The 16,061-nt window shown below is 41.9% G+C and overlaps 1 protein-coding gene and 1 long non-coding RNA gene across 2 annotated transcripts in view; one reads left to right on the plus strand and one right to left on the minus strand.

Moving 5' to 3' along the window:
• LOC105430302 (discoidin domain-containing receptor 2) overlaps positions 1 to 16,061 on the plus strand; it is a 135,804-nt gene that overhangs the window by 46,770 nt on the left and 72,973 nt on the right. The window lies entirely within an intron of this gene.
• Positions 1 to 16,061, minus strand: part of LOC148936751 (uncharacterized) — an 86,516-nt gene that overhangs the window by 41,608 nt on the left and 28,847 nt on the right. The window lies entirely within an intron of this gene.

A 16,061-nucleotide genomic window follows, 5' to 3' on the forward strand; every position in this document is an offset into this window, starting at 1 on the left:
CATATAACGATGCACACTCGTGGGAACGTCTTTCTTTCGTTTCCACAATGAAAGCAAATGTTCTCGTTAAATTTTGATCTTTACCGTTCTAACGAATCTTTACCGTGAAATATCCCCCGGAGTTATGCATAATAGCGCGCGCCCTATTTTGATTTTACAATATGCCGGCCGTAACCTATGAACATAATATACGCAAATGCAAATTTGGTCTAGGTAAACTAGCTCTACAGTATATTAGCCTTCGCACAGGTCAACCTAATGCTAATGAACAAATTTTTCATTATAGTCAACAAATGCGACGGTATTTCACAAATTTCACATTTATATAGCGTAATATAAATTGTTTATATTAAATAAACATTATGTTCCGCCAACATTAATTGCAGAGTTAATTAGTAAATACGTTCAGTGCGTAGCTACTGTAAATTAATATTTACTTCATTACTATCGATGGAATTAGATTGACCCCCATTTATGTAACGGCAAGAAAAAAATTTAATTGACGTCTGAAAATTTAACGCATTCAACTGGAAGTTGCGACATATTTGTCACTCTATAAAATATGCAACGGGCAATTTCCTTAATGCGAGTAATATTCCTAATAGAATAATTTCCACCAGAAATTGTAAATGTCTCGTGTGAATTGACGACAGGCACGAAGTGGCGAAAGAACCTCTAGCTTGACGAGACAACTACGAATCGATACGCGTTACCTTGGCCGTAATTGTATTATTTACGTGACGATGTTCCTGCCCTCTCGTACAGCCGAGTCGATGCCCGCGAGGCAAATGTTAGCGCAACAATTAAACTGCCGGAAGAGGAAAGGACGAAAAGCGACGCGATGCGATGCGATGCGACACGGCACGGCGCGCGTCCTTTCCCTTCTTCATGAATGCGGCTGCTCCATAGATACGAGGCGTCATTATGCGGAAGCCCGAAATGAATCGCAAAAGGAGGGACAAAAGGACGAGAAAACGGGCAAATGTTTTCGAGTAGTCCCACTTGCGCGATCCCATTGTTATTTAACACGGGCGACGGCGAATGGAGAACGGCGAGCGAGAAGGGACGAAAAAGGGAAAGCATTGTCGAGAGAAGTTCCGCCAAATACCATTGCTCTCTCGGATCTTTGCACGTTGTACCTGATGTTTAATTTCTCCCAGCTTGGGATCTTGATTATCGATATGCCCCGCGAATGTATACGGAACGTTTCATGTGCCGTTGATAAAATACTTTCCATGCGGATCCGAGAGATCCTCGATACGCGAAGATTGATTGGATTTTTCATAAAAATGATCAGATACGACAAGGCAAGAAAGGAAAAGAAGAAATGTTATCTTAGAATCAATGTTTCCTTATCATCGAACGAAAGAAGACGAGCTGCTTTTCGTCTCTCAAACTCAAATCCCTTTTATTTAATTAATTTTACTTTCATTGGCTAGTTAAATTTTTTACTTAAATATTTGGGTGAAAACATTAATTAAAAAAAATCTTGATCAAATATTTTTACAACCTTAGGTGAGATTACTGGTTTCATAAATGTACGTGCCGCAAACTTTGTATTTAATATATAGCGAGCGCGAAGTGCAGCTTTTATATATACCCCGCAGACGGCACCATGATGCATATTGTGGCGCGAGCTTGATACGCGTCAGCTAAATGAAAATTTGTTGATGCGCACGCCGCTGACAATAAATTTTATTTTGCTGTGTTATACTGGAGATGAAGTAGCGAGAAACGGTGGTCGAGCTCATTCAAAATAGACGTACCCGTGTACGCAACTAACATAATGAAGATATGGCGGCATTTAAAGATTTAAACACCCGCTTAATTATCCATCCGCTTCCATATTCATTGCCGCATAAAGCAGACTTCTTTTTTTTTTATTTTCCCCGTGGCAGCTATTTCGTGCGTCACTCCACCGTCTCTCTCTCTCTCTCTCTCTCTCTCTCTCTCTCTCTCTCTCTCTCTCTCTCTCTCTCTCTCTCTCTCTCTCTCTCTCTCTCTCTCTCTCTCTCTCTCTCTCTCTCTTCTCTCCCCCCCCTTTCTCCTCTCTCTCTCCACGTGTGAGAAACATTACTAAGCCAGACGCGTAGAGGATCGAGATATATGATCGCCGAGTTTTCTCGTCTCCTATTCAGAGTAGTCCGCGAAACTTGGTCCGTCGAAGGATCCTCGACATCCGTTTCAATGGTCCCTCTTCTATGCCATATCTTTCCCATCCTGTCGCTGGAGCAATTATATGTGCAGCTGAATAACTCGCTGGTCATTAAGCGGGCGGTTCTTTTTATAAGGAGTACCCCCCGGTGTGTAACATTGTGACAAAACTCGCCACTCTTGTAGTCGGCACGCTCCCCTCTTCAACCCCTCTTTCCTACCTCCCTTCCTCCCCCCCCCCCCCGGTTCGTCCTCGCATATCCGCTGCGCTTACGACGGTAATGAGCGCCATTTCGGTAATGAGGTCGCACGCCATTGAAAATCGCGAAGCAATCCGCCGTCGCAGAAACACCAGGCGAGAAGCGAGAACTCGCTCGAGGAGGAAGTCCGTAAAAGTTAATGAACGGGGAAATAACCGTTTCGAGAGAATCCCTGGATCTATTCCCGGCCGGTCGTCCCTTATCACCCCGTCCGACTCTGAAGAAATGGCCGTAGAAGCTGCCGGTCGACTTTTCAACGACGTAGATTCGCTCTAGCCAACCGGAACGATAGCGACAGCCAGGCGGAATCTCCCCGCGCGCGGAATCTCCCCCGGACTGTAAAAACGTTGAACGGTCGTGTAAACCTGATTTCCGATTTGGTCCTGCCCTACTTCCAGATTCCGCCCATCCCCTCTTCACCGACCGCTTACTTCATCCATTTCACGTTCTCACCCTTTCCCACCCCGCGATTATCCTCGGATGAGAGCACCGCGCGTGCCGAAGAATGGAGCATCCATCACGGCCATGAAAGACTGTTGTCGAACTTAAAGTGATTGTCGTCAGTAAATGAGACGATCAATTAGTGCTATAACTGGAATAAACAAAAGCGTGTCATCTTCAATGTAAAAGTTCAATTATGAATATGAATTCAAAATATATATTTTATAAAAAGATACAAATATCTACAATGTTGGAAAATAATTTTATACGGTATTTGTGCATAATATAATTTATATATTTTTTAAAAAATCAGTTTTTTCTAGATTTTTTTTATACAATAAATATAATTACTTCTTAATTGATAATAAGACATCTCTTAATATCGATTAATGAATAATTGTAATATAAACATTCATAAATCTTTAATGATAGTTTTAAGAGATAGAAAATTGTGTTGAATCTATCTTATCTGATTTGCATTCGAGTTCTGCTTCGTCTCCGAATAAACGACTGCTGGTGTCGCGAGAGAGTTTTAACTACCAGAATTACGATCGCAGAGTTACGAACCGATGGGAATGATGTCGACGTTCGGGAAAATCCCCAAGATCGACAGCCGCTCGAATCGCTGATCGTGGCAGCGTAAAACTGATTTTCGATTTCACCTAGGCATTCGACCTGCTTTCTTATGATCGTTTCGCTTCCGGTAGCTGCATTGTAAAATCAGAGCAGAGCGAATAAAACCGGAAAGAAATTTCTCGAATGCTATCTTACGCTCTGGAATTTTGAGAGGAAATAACCGTACCGGAAAAACAATATCCCTAGACCCATCCCTTTTATTTTTCCGCCCCCTACCTCCCCGATTGTTCGCTAAGTCTTTTCGCGGACTTTTCGCCAAGGCGCAGATACGATCTGAGCGACCGGGACGATATCGTCGAATCGGAAATTCCTAAGTTCGACGCCAACGAAATACTGGACAAAACCGTGCGAGCCTCATTCCCGACCACGATTGACCTACTTTACCGTTTGCCCGCTATTTTAGCTGTCGTTTTACGTTTCGTTTTCGTTTTCAATCGAGGAAACGGACGGCGTTCGCGAGCGCAGAAAAGTTCGACGTCTGAAATCGGAAGTCGTCCCGAACAACACGAAAACATAATCAATACGATGGAAACCGTACACACTTGGCGAAATTCACCTTCGTGCGCGGCATACATGATGCATAGACCGATAACGATTTCAAATCAAAGCTAATTGAGGCACAAACGACGTACCTATAACCCGGGCCGGGTACTTCGCTAACGCGAATAACGAATTTACGATAGTTACAGGATCCATTTGAATTAACATACGGTTAACGTATCGGGCCGATCGAATTTCTAGCGTGCAAATCTCGCGCAGATCTATACGCCGCAAAGTACTTATCCCATTCGTTTACATGCATAAATAATATTTCCGTGAGTTTATCTCTAGATCGTTGATCTCGATGAATATAACCGTGCCTTTCACGACGTAGATTAATTGCACTGATGACTCGACGTTTCTACATCTTGTATGACGATGTAAATTTATTACCTCGTTGGTGCGTCAATATTTCATGATTGTTCTGCACACCATGTCGCGCAAAAGGAAAAAACGCACGGTTGAAATTCTATAAATAATTTCTAAAAAAATTTCATTTTCCTGGCGTCGTCCCAAATTTTATCAAAATCTTATATTTTATTAAAACTTCGGTAAGAGATTTATATCTTATTACTTCTCTCGCGTGGATATACGTAATAAATCTGAGCGTAAGTTTCAAAGCCCATAAACTAATGGAATCCATGAGGAATTCACATAACTCAATTTACGACATTTTAAACGATCCGCGACCTTCGTCGGCATCGCATTAGGGCGAGAGGTCGGCGCGTGGCGTACCGGATATGTCGTCGTCGTCTACGTCGTCGTCGACATAGAATCTTCCTATCGGCGTAGGACGAAAATAAGAAAAGGCGGGGACGTTGATCGTAGGAAGAGCGGGAGGGACGCGGCGCGGCGACGAGGGAAAGGGAGAAGGGAAAAAAAAAGGAAGGGCCGGGAAGACACGAAACGCCGGGGAGAGGCAGATGTGATAAATGGTAATTGCGCAAAAGTACCGCGACGGACACGAGTAACACCCGTTCCTCATTAGAGGCTTGTTAAGGCGCCCGGACGCGGAGTGATGGAATGCGTGGAGAGAAATGGAGGCGCACAGAAGTCGGAGTGTTCGCGCGGAGGCGCCTCGCCTCTTCTCCGCCCGACGTGCGTTTTATCTGCTATCCCCTACCGAATGTGTATTTCTTCTTTTGGGCCAGCTGCGCGAGCTTCCGTGGGTTAATAGCTTTGATTCGCGTTATCCGCGTGCCCCGCGCGTTTTACTTTAAAAAAGTCCCGGCGACAGATTTCGCACGCTGCGCAGACAGGAATATTAATCCCTCGCCATCGTAATTAGCGGTTGGCAGTCGCTAATTATATCGGTATGCGACTAATGACACTGAGCGGGAAAGAGAGCTTTCGAAGATATTCTTAATCTTACAATTTGTACAAAATATTCCCGCGAATATTCCCTCGATCACTTTTATACATTTTTGTATTTTTATAGTAACGGAGAATAGAGTATTCTCGTGTAAATCCATTTTGTAAAATAGCTAAAACAACTTTCGGAACAATGGATTAAGCGATACGACCTCGATATTCATTCGCCGCCCGCCGTGTTGTCATTCGGATAATGAGATTCGAGCCGCTATATGTAACATCATCCATTCAAACGTGATTTCGACAAGAGCTAAGAGAATAGTTACCAATCAGTGATTATCAACGATAAATCAATTTTTACAAGTGCTAACTTGTGAAATTCACAAATTCACAAACAGATCGTAATGATAATGCGATGATCTTCGCACTCTTTCCGCATTATTCGCAATGTACAATACAACGGTAAAGAGCCTGTCGTGTATAATTGACGACGAGAGTGTCGTACAAAGTGCGATTATCTCATTCTGGTAATTAGTACGTGCGATCGTAATAAATCGTGTTTTCGCGAGTGTTGTGCTGTACGAATGCAACGAACGAATCTGAGAGGAGGAGGATGTTTGGGAAACAGCGGAGCAACCATCGGAATAAATTATTACTTTTCATTCTATTTGAATTATTTATAATTTATTTATTTTATGTACCGGCAGACAATTCTTCTTCTTTAAATATTAATTTTATGCATTGCTACAATTTACATATATTTTTATTTTATAGCTTCATTCAACAATAGTCATAACAATGCCCGACCGCATTGTATCGGTGAGTGATACATTATTCCGTTTGCCCACAATCAAATATACTTTATATTTTTAATGAAAATATAACTTTTAAATCATCTATATTTTGTAATATGAAACTTTGTATATTTTAAGTACTTTTGTAATACGAGATTTATATTGCAGTCGTAAATGCAATTTACATCGCGTCATATTTTTAAGCAAGCACAGATAACCCCATTTCCGAATAATGATTACATTTATATTATTACGTCATTTGTGCTCCCTGTTCCGTTATTAATAAATGTTAAATTTCGATAATAAGATCCGACGAACGCGTCGTCTTTTCTAAAGATAAACTTAATCCCATGAACTGTTTGCGAGATCCTTCAGACATCGAGCTCCGCTCCAACCACTCGACGATACTTTGTTCGTGTGTTTGCTTGTACACGGCGACGTTTAAACAAGTGTTTCAGCCGAGGGTACGCCGAGGGTACGTCGAGAAAACGCGCGAGATTCCGAGCGCGCGGAAATATTAAGACGCGACGGCGACATGAAAAGCGGAGTTTAAGAACCGCGAGTCTCTGCCTTTGGTTTAAGTTTAATCCCTCCTCGCTGCTTCTCTTCCCTTTGAAAAGTCGGTTCTCGTTTCGACTTCGCCCCGCTGCCACGGTCTTTCACTTTGTTACTTTTGCCCGAACGAGACATCGCGCGCGCGTTAATCTCTCTTCCGTCGCGTTACGTCTGATAAAATTTCTCCCACGTTCTCTCCGCATCACTTTCACTTTTCAAAAAGACCATGTAAGTTACACGCGCGCGCGCGAGGAGAGATGCAAAAGGGATGCGTGCGTCGTGGCGGATTTCCACGTGGTTTTTCAATTTATTTCACGAGAAAATACACTGTTATCTCCGCCTTGAAAAGACATTCTGACGAAACCTAACTGCCTTTAAGGACGCACGAAAACTGCAAAGGGCACAATCTCGAGATCTTATAATATCCCTTCTGTGCTTCGCGCACTTTATCTTCCTTTCTCCCGGTTACACCTTGTTCTTCTTTTATTCCCTGCGCTACTCCTTTACTAGAAGTCAGAGACCGCTTTGATTTTATTGCTTCTCGCTTGTCCGACATCACTCAACTGGCTCTTCTAAAAGGCGTTTGAAGATAACAGGCTGTTCCGGTGAAATACTACGAGAGCTAAGGACGTCTATAAAATAAACGCTAATAATTGCACGTACGCGCTTGTTAGCTTTTTTGATTAACGGCTTAAACAGTTACTTATGAGAATGTTTGTTTATAAATTATGCTCGTTGTCTCAATGATAGCAAATTTTCTCAAAAGTAAAAGCAATGATTTAGGTACGGCTTGATAGAAAAGGGACAGCACAGGATAGACGAAAGAGGATTCAGGGGTTGCAGTTTATGCATGTAAATCGCTTCGGCTTGAGTCGCTGCTTGTTGTTCTTTGTTGCTCCCAAACGCATCGACGTTTTACGCTGTCACTGTATTTTATTGCAGAAAGTAGCGATATAGGAACGGATATAGGGAGTCTCAACATTATCATCTTAAATAAAAGATAATTAAAAAAAATAGGTGATTTTTATGCTATTGAAAAATTAATATCTATTTGATTAGGAACAAGTAAACATTAAATTCCAGCGTCAATAAATAAATAATAAAATTATTCTTTAGAAAATTCCGAAAGAATAAAAGAAAATTAGCTTATGTTTCTTAAAATTCTAGTAATTTTTACAAATAATAGACAATTTTTAATTCTTAATAATTACAAGTGGTGACTACAGGAATCTCTAAATTTTGGCGGATTCATTTCTCATCTCTATTAAATCCAGTAATTCCAATCTAAGTTGTTCGATAAACTCACGAAAACGTAACGACGATTCTGGGACACTCTATATGTGCATTGATGCATAAGCGGCGCATGCATGTGTGTGCATCGATGGTTCGATTTTCCACCCGCTTTTGTGTCCCCCGCGGCGTATCGATTCGCGGTGTATGCACTTTTCGGCTCACTCCGTTCATCGAAAATCCATTTATTTGCATTAGGTTCGTTTTTGTAAATAGTAACGAAATCGATAGGTGCGCATACGCGAATATTCTTTCCAGCTTCATATACAGGATGTCTCGAAATCACCTGCGAATTTTGTAACGGTTCTTTTTACAATAATTGGAGGTGCAGCCTTTGTTAGTGTTTTTGTCGTTTCGCGCAATGTTGCTTTTTCGAAATAAATTTTTCATGTAGAGGTGTGTAATTATTCGAGGCACTCTCGGCTCATTTAGACGAACCATTTTCCGCCCGCTCGTTGTCTTGCACGTTCATCACGCAATGATAAATCACATGAGTGACTAATAAGCGCCGCGTGCATCTGCGGATACAAAGGGAGAACGTGAATCGAGCATCAGTCTATAAAATGCCCGTAAATAAATCTACGATCAGCAGAAGTGATTAATTAGACGCGAAGCGATTGTGTACACGGCCCGTAAGTTGAAGAACATAGAAACTGATTGACGGTGACAGAATTATCGGCTTTTAAACGTCCCTTAGCGCGCGACATTGAAAAATGTCGGCTATTAACTCTGGTAACGTAAGACACTTTTTGCATCGTACATTGCTACAATAGCAAGGGGAAAAATATAGCGAGACCATTTGAATTCTATTAATATAACTTACATTATATTACAAATGTCAGGTTTGACGTTTTTATATTTCCGTACCGGAATACCTACGTATCTGTAAGGACACTTTTCGATAACCCAACTCCATCTTGCTCTCTCTTTCTGTAAAATTTATCCCTCTTCCCTCGATATTGCTAGAATCAGAAATGCGGCGGCAAAACATGGATATTGTATGCATACGCTGTAATTCTAACGCGTATTGCGGAGTCAAAGCGAATTATATTAATTTGAATAAACGTCAATTTGTTTACTAATCGTGCACAAAACGAGCACGCGGTTCGCGTTCTGTTAACACAGTGTAACGTAGCTACGATATTGTGTTTCACGGGTTGGAGCCCGTAACAGATCTAATGATTAGAGCGTTTCGTGTGCCGTTTGCGTTTTAAATATTTGGGAGGAATTATCGGGGTAGCTTGATTAAACGGCACGAATGGCGGCGAACCATTGCACGCGGGTCAACGCGTAAATTCAACGGACATTCTAAGGGATAATTACATCTGGAAATGTCCCAACTGGCAAATCGGTGCCCCGCTTTGTTCGCCTTTTCACTACGTCGGCCGGAATGACTCAGCGCGCGTTTCTTGGGCGACATGCACATACCATTGAGAAAGACTAACGACTCGTTTAAAGCGCAAGATTAGAAGCCGAGATGAACAAATGCCAATGTCACTGCGCGGCATAGCCGCGTCGTATAGCTATTATGCTAATGCACTTTGTACGGACGATCGATGGCGTAGAGATCATCAGGCCGACCGTCCGGTAGCAGAAAAAAAAAATGCATCACGCACACGGCCATTTAATTACGAGGCCGATTATGCCGCTGACAAATCTGACACACGCGCCGTTCAGGGAAGAGCCGGTGTACAATGCTCCTTCGACGCGATGATACTTAAATAAACGTCGCGTAATAAAAAGGGCGCCGTAATACCCTCGCGCCGACGTGACGGAGACAAACGCGTTATATTCGGAGCGAGAAAATATTGACTCTCTCCGTGCGTACTTTTTACAAGTCCGGCAACTTCTCCAAAACGCTTCTCTAACGACCAATCCTTTCCTCTTGTCTACAATAATGGACTTTAATGGCGGCCCCGGCACGTCTAAACAGTTCTCTCGAGTGTTTGCGCGCGCCTTTCCTTTTCAACCGGTAATCCGAGGGTCAAATAAAATCGTTTACGAGTACAATGAGGAACGGACCTGCCTGCTTCATTCCGTCACGAAAGTACTGGGCTTAAGTGCTGATTATGATCCAACTCGAGCTATAAAGGTGCTGGATCATCCCACCAGCATTGTTCTCCGCTACGCGGATCGGACACGATCCTGAGTGGCGTGTGACGGGAATGGGTCCACGTCCGACGGCTTTCGGACCTTTCAAAAGAGTTTGGATCACGCGAACACGCCAAGGCGATATTTAAGAATCAATGAGTGTCTGGTCGCATAATCTGTTACGTTCAAGAAAATATTTACTAAACGACGATGCGAAGATTCGTCACGAAACGACACGGTTACACCGTCGCGCCGAAAGCTTTGAAATATCATCATACGTCGGGAAAAATTTTCATCCGACATATTTTCTTTGACATAAGTTATTTTATGTAAAAGAATACCACCTTCTCCTCTACGAAAGAGAATTTTGTGGTCTATTTTTTGACAAACATGTTTGTGACCGTGATGTACATGGATATATTGATAGTCAAGAGATTTAGCGGACGACTTTGCTACAATATTTTTATAAACACAAATTTTTCAAAAGAGTCATTGGGAAAGACAGGGGAAGACATTTTAGAACGAAAAGAGTTACATGGTGAAAATCACCGAGGGAATTTCTTTTTGTCGACGTTTCTAGGTCTTTCCTAAAAGAGATATCGAACGATTCTACGTTAAAATAACACAAATCAAAACCATGAATATCCCGATCATGGCGGAACAGACACTTGACTATTGTACCTTTTATATTTTCGAGAAATCTTTTCGAGAAATGTGTCCGTTTGAATTACCGAGAATTCCTCTCAGACACTTCATATTTTTCTTGAATATCTCTTTCTGATTTATCTCGTTCCAGAATACGCAAGACATTACTCGCGGGTAAAAGATAAAGATGAGAAAAATTAGAACATATATTATAAGAATTACTCACACACAACACACACACATAAATGTTAATAGGATCTATTGTCCTACGGGAAACGCAACATTCCTGCGATATATTAAACGTTATATGTTACGCATTGTAGTGTCTAACAGTTGGGATATCGTCTCGGACGTAGCCAGAAATACCTCACGATCTCTGTAGTCCGGTTGCGATCAGTAAAATCCTCCTTTCGTCAGCATTGTTACGGAAAATCAGCGTGCATTTTTCACGAGTCGACGGACAATGGGAAGGGAATGCCGGAGCATCCGACGCTGCCTCCCATTGTGATTTTTCCGTCCGCCCGCTTCTTTCGCGAGACTCCGTTCATTTGTTCGCGGCAGATCGAAGTTTGCGGTTGTTCCGCACGGCCATCCACGCCCGAAATGCTACAGGTATCGCGTTCTGATAAATGGAAAGTCGACCGGCCACTACATACAGCGCCATAAATCTAAACGTCGCGTGATAGACGATCCTCGAATAAAGCCCTCTATAATTCCGGGTTATCTTATCCGTGACGTCTGTCGATGGGGTGAACATTGAACGCTCAAAAGGATTTCTTGTATGTCTTGTATGTCTTTCAGTTTCTCTCAATGAATAACTGAATTCTGCGGAGCGGAAAAATGCCAAAAAATTAAATATCCCAGGAAATTTATAATCTGCACCTCATATGACGAATTAAATAAAAAAATATATAAATTTCTCAGGTTATTGTCGGTTATTTTTATTACGTTAATTTGTGTTTACCTTTTATCATCGATTGAAATATAACGTTCAAAGCTTATCTGATTATTACAATAAATACCACCACATATCTCAGGGGTCGAAAGATAAGACATTCCGAAAGCGGATGATCCAGATTCGATTCCTGGCTGAGGTGATATTTTTCGCAATAAGAAAAGTTTCTTTAGAGAGGAGAAGAGAGGAGAAGAGAGGTAATTGATTTTATAAATTTAATTATCGATTTATTAAGGGGAATAAATTTAGTTATAATTTTAAGCTACTGTGCTTTAAATCCGTTAAAAATAATAGAGCATAGTTTGCAATATAAATAATTGTTCTGAATTTACAGATATAAATTCAATAAAGAGGATTATTTTAGATAGAAGATCTAGTCCATCGAGTAATGCCCTTTCTGACCTGTTCTTTAAAAATATATATATCGCTTTATACATAAGAGAATATGCATAAATTTTTGGAAATCAAAATTATTAAAGTCAAATCTGCAAAAGATTTTATCTATATGAATGATTAGATATAATTCAATCGCGTATATAACGTAGTATTTGTAATAAAAATACAAAACGCAGGGCACCCATGTTTGCGCATAGATTTTGTTGCTTCTAGGTCTGCTCGAGCTAAGGATACACGAAATCCTAACTAGAATGGATCTGAGTCATCAAAGCGTGTCTTCGAACGCGGCACGAGGATCACGGCTGAGATCAATTCGTAAATTCGCTCGCATCCCCTGCCGCGTTTTGCTCTCCGCGTAATACGCTATCTTCTTGGATTTGCAGTTTTCATATCTAGTGAACCGATACTTCGGGATAAAAATCAAGTGGGTCACGTCAGATTTTATAAATAAATCACATATATGTAAAAAATGTAAAAACTGCACAAGTGGCACAACATTTCGTGATTACGTCAAAATTAAAGCAAATAGATTTCTGCGGAATATATGAATTTAGCTATATATCGAGACAATTCTTCTGTCTAATATACCCATTATTAATGTCATATCCAATTGATATGAGAAACCAGAAAAATTACAAAAAAAAACTTGATTTTTTTTTTTTTTTGAACGAGCTCGCAAAGAGCCGTCTAATAGGACCGCCTCGTTATAATCTCTCGATTCATCTGGTTCGACGACAAGGTTACCGCAGGTAGATAGCGGATAGTCTCCCGGAATCCGTAAACAGGCGGCATTTTTCCCATGAGAGCGAAGGCAGATACACGTCGGTCCCGTGTTTTCACGAGCGTGTCCGACTCGCCCACGCCTTACAAACGGCCGCGCTCGAAAACGAATCTTCTCCCTGCCGAAAGCTTTACAGATAATTAACTGACATTAACGTTCCATTCGTCGGGCGTGGTTACGTTCGCGGTTGGCTCGTATTTCTCGACGAGAGTCGGTGCATACGTGTTTTTACGACTGATAAGGATCGCTTTTCCAGCGAGACATCCCGCGCCATCCCGTACCTCGTTCTCCGCTGTCCCAGCCTTGTCCTGGACAACGACTCCGCCGACAGAGCGGATTACTAAATTCATTGGCTTCGTTTTGTACGGAGGACTTCGCCTCCACGTCGCCGACATCGTTTCTCCTTGGCTTCCGCGCAATTAGGGTCAACTCGACGATTTGTCCGGGGCGATTCCTTCCAGAGTTCGTAACAGGAAAAAAGCAACCGTATCTCGTTAAACTATAATTATTATTTAATAGTAATGTATCCTAATTTATTTCTGTTACGTACAGTCGATACTTTCTTATACGGCAATTAAATACGTAATAAATTATGCCGATCAAACGGAAACACCGATGCGATATTTTATACGCCTCGATAAAAACTTATCTCGCAACTAGCTCATAAATAATGTCGAATTAATTTCAGATAGAACCTGTCAAACATTCTGAGGAGACTTCTAAGTTTCCGAGCTGCGTATTGGAAATGAAATTAATAATAATATCGCTCGATACGAGACAAACCTGCCACGGCGTCTGTTTCGCTCTGCCATCGACATTAGAAATAAATTAAACGATATCGCGGAACATAGATTAAATCGAATCGAGGTGGGTTCGCGGGGGCTCGCGAATGGCGAATCGCGTCGTGTGTGGCGCGCGTTCGCGCGATCGGAAATCCGCGAAGCGCGATGCCGCCAATAAAATATGCAATGTACACTCGCAGCTTCGTGTAGGTGCCGCGCTACATCCCACGTGGCCCTACCCAACACGGACGTCTCGCGTGTATTAATCTGCATAAATTCATTCCTATGCAAACGAAGAGATTCGACGTTGAACTAGGATATCACGCGAAGCCTCCGTGGCTTACATCGCGGCTTAAACGAGCTTCTATACGTGAGCAACGCGCGTGCGGGGCCGCATGCCGTCCGCGTGCAAGCTGTCGATGTGAGCGCATAAATATACGTATATGTGTGTATATATATATATACGTATATATACGTATGCGTGCGCGTGTGTACGGGTATCGTAAACGATACCGATCGTAAACGGAATCTCCTTCTCGTCGCGTCGACGGCATAATAATTGCGAAATCCCCATTTCCCCGTTTCGTAGTAGACGCCGGCCACATCCAAAAGGACGGCGACGACGAGAAAATGGCACCTGCCTGGGACGATCGCGCGATAATCTGTCCCTCTCCGTAGTCCGCGAGATGAAAAGAAAACAATCGATGAATAATTTTGTGGCCACGGCGAAGTGCTTACCGCGTCCGGGGGAATTGATTTCGACGGAGCGCATCGCGAGCGTTAAGTCTCTCATGAATACAATCAGAAGATAAAGCTTTTATGGCGACTCGACGTATAAACGATACTGTTTTCCGATAATTTCTAATTTAACACTTAGTGCTTAGGGAGATTAAATGTTTACGCGAGAGACGGAGCGTCTCGCCGTAGTCACGACGTCTCCGTTAATCAACGAGTCTCATTGTCTATCGCTACGTTTAATTAAATGCCACGCCAATAATAATAATTATATCCGCTAAGAAACTTACCGTTTACCTTAAATCCTTCGATTATCACAGTTTTTCTTGCCTCAATTACGCTATGGAAATATATATATATATATATATATATATATATATATATATATATATATTCTCTTACCGTATTCTCCATTAATCTTCGTTACATTTCGTTTGCATTTCCAAAAAAAAAGGATTGTTAGACCTACGACTAAAATGCAAAATCGCATAATTTAATTATCTTCTTCGTCGTGAAGAAGGGTTAATTCCGGCGTACAAAAAATATATTCGAGCGCGCGACTCGCTTACCTCATAAATATTCCATCGCTCGATTACAGAAAATAAACTCACTGATATAATCGTTGATACACGCTCGGTGGCCGCAAGCATGATACATCATGCTACTTTGCAGTCAAATAAAACTTACAATGAGCCGTACGGATCACGCAGCTGTGAAGGGAGAAGACTTTGCGAAGAGGAGCGACGCTCCTACCGGTTTCTCTTCTCGACAGAAGAGAAGGAGAAAGAGAGAGAAGCGACGTAGAACAGATTTTGCACTGTCGCGGCTATAAGCTGCGATATGTATGTTTAATGCGGAGCACGACCGAGGCCTACGACCGAGCGACTTCTTACTAGCATTCTCGCCATTACTTATTCACCGTCGGCGCAATTACCAATGGATACTCCATCAAACTCGAGACACCTTTCTCACCGATATCGAGGAAGAGAGAGAGAGAGAGAGAGAGAGAGAGAGAGAGAGAGACCACAAGTTAGCTCGCGCACATGTCTGACGTGTACCAGAGCTTGTGCAAAATGGGAGAAACGCATTATCGGCCGATAGGCTCGTGAGCCAATAACGAGCTCTTACCACGCCATTCTCGAGCGTTCCTCGTTCGCTCTTCAGGTTTCGATCTCCCTGAAATATGCTCTCGATTATTGGATCGCCGAGCGCGGCTCGATGCGAGTTAAAAATTATCCGCGTCTACGAGACGTCTTTATGTAAAACTGACACGCGTTGCAATTCTCGTGCCATTCTTTCCTGGAAAATACATGACATGGAAGTCGCAGGAAGTTTAGCTCCGCCGTCGGTTCTTACAGGAAGGAAACGGTTCCACGTGCAGCGCATAATCGACAGAAAACTGAACGAAGATTATAGACAGATCTACGTGAAGACATAATGTGATTCGTGCATCATCATTCTCTGCAGAATTTTGATTCGACGGCTCCTTCAAGTTGAAGAATTATTTAGCTGAATAAATCCAAATGTTACGAGATTCAATACTCGTACAATGTGGTAGTATCTAGAATCATTTTTCGTATAATAATTTTATATATATATATATATATATATATATATATATATATATATATATATATGAAATAGTTGCGTGAAATTTTAATAAAAATATTTTCACATCGACGACATTTCTCTCAG

The sequence above is a fragment of the Pogonomyrmex barbatus genome, unplaced genomic scaffold (genome assembly GCF_055798465.1).
Source record: "Pogonomyrmex barbatus isolate J1 unplaced genomic scaffold, ASM5579846v1 scaffold2, whole genome shotgun sequence".
NCBI lineage: Eukaryota > Metazoa > Arthropoda > Insecta > Hymenoptera > Formicidae > Pogonomyrmex > Pogonomyrmex barbatus.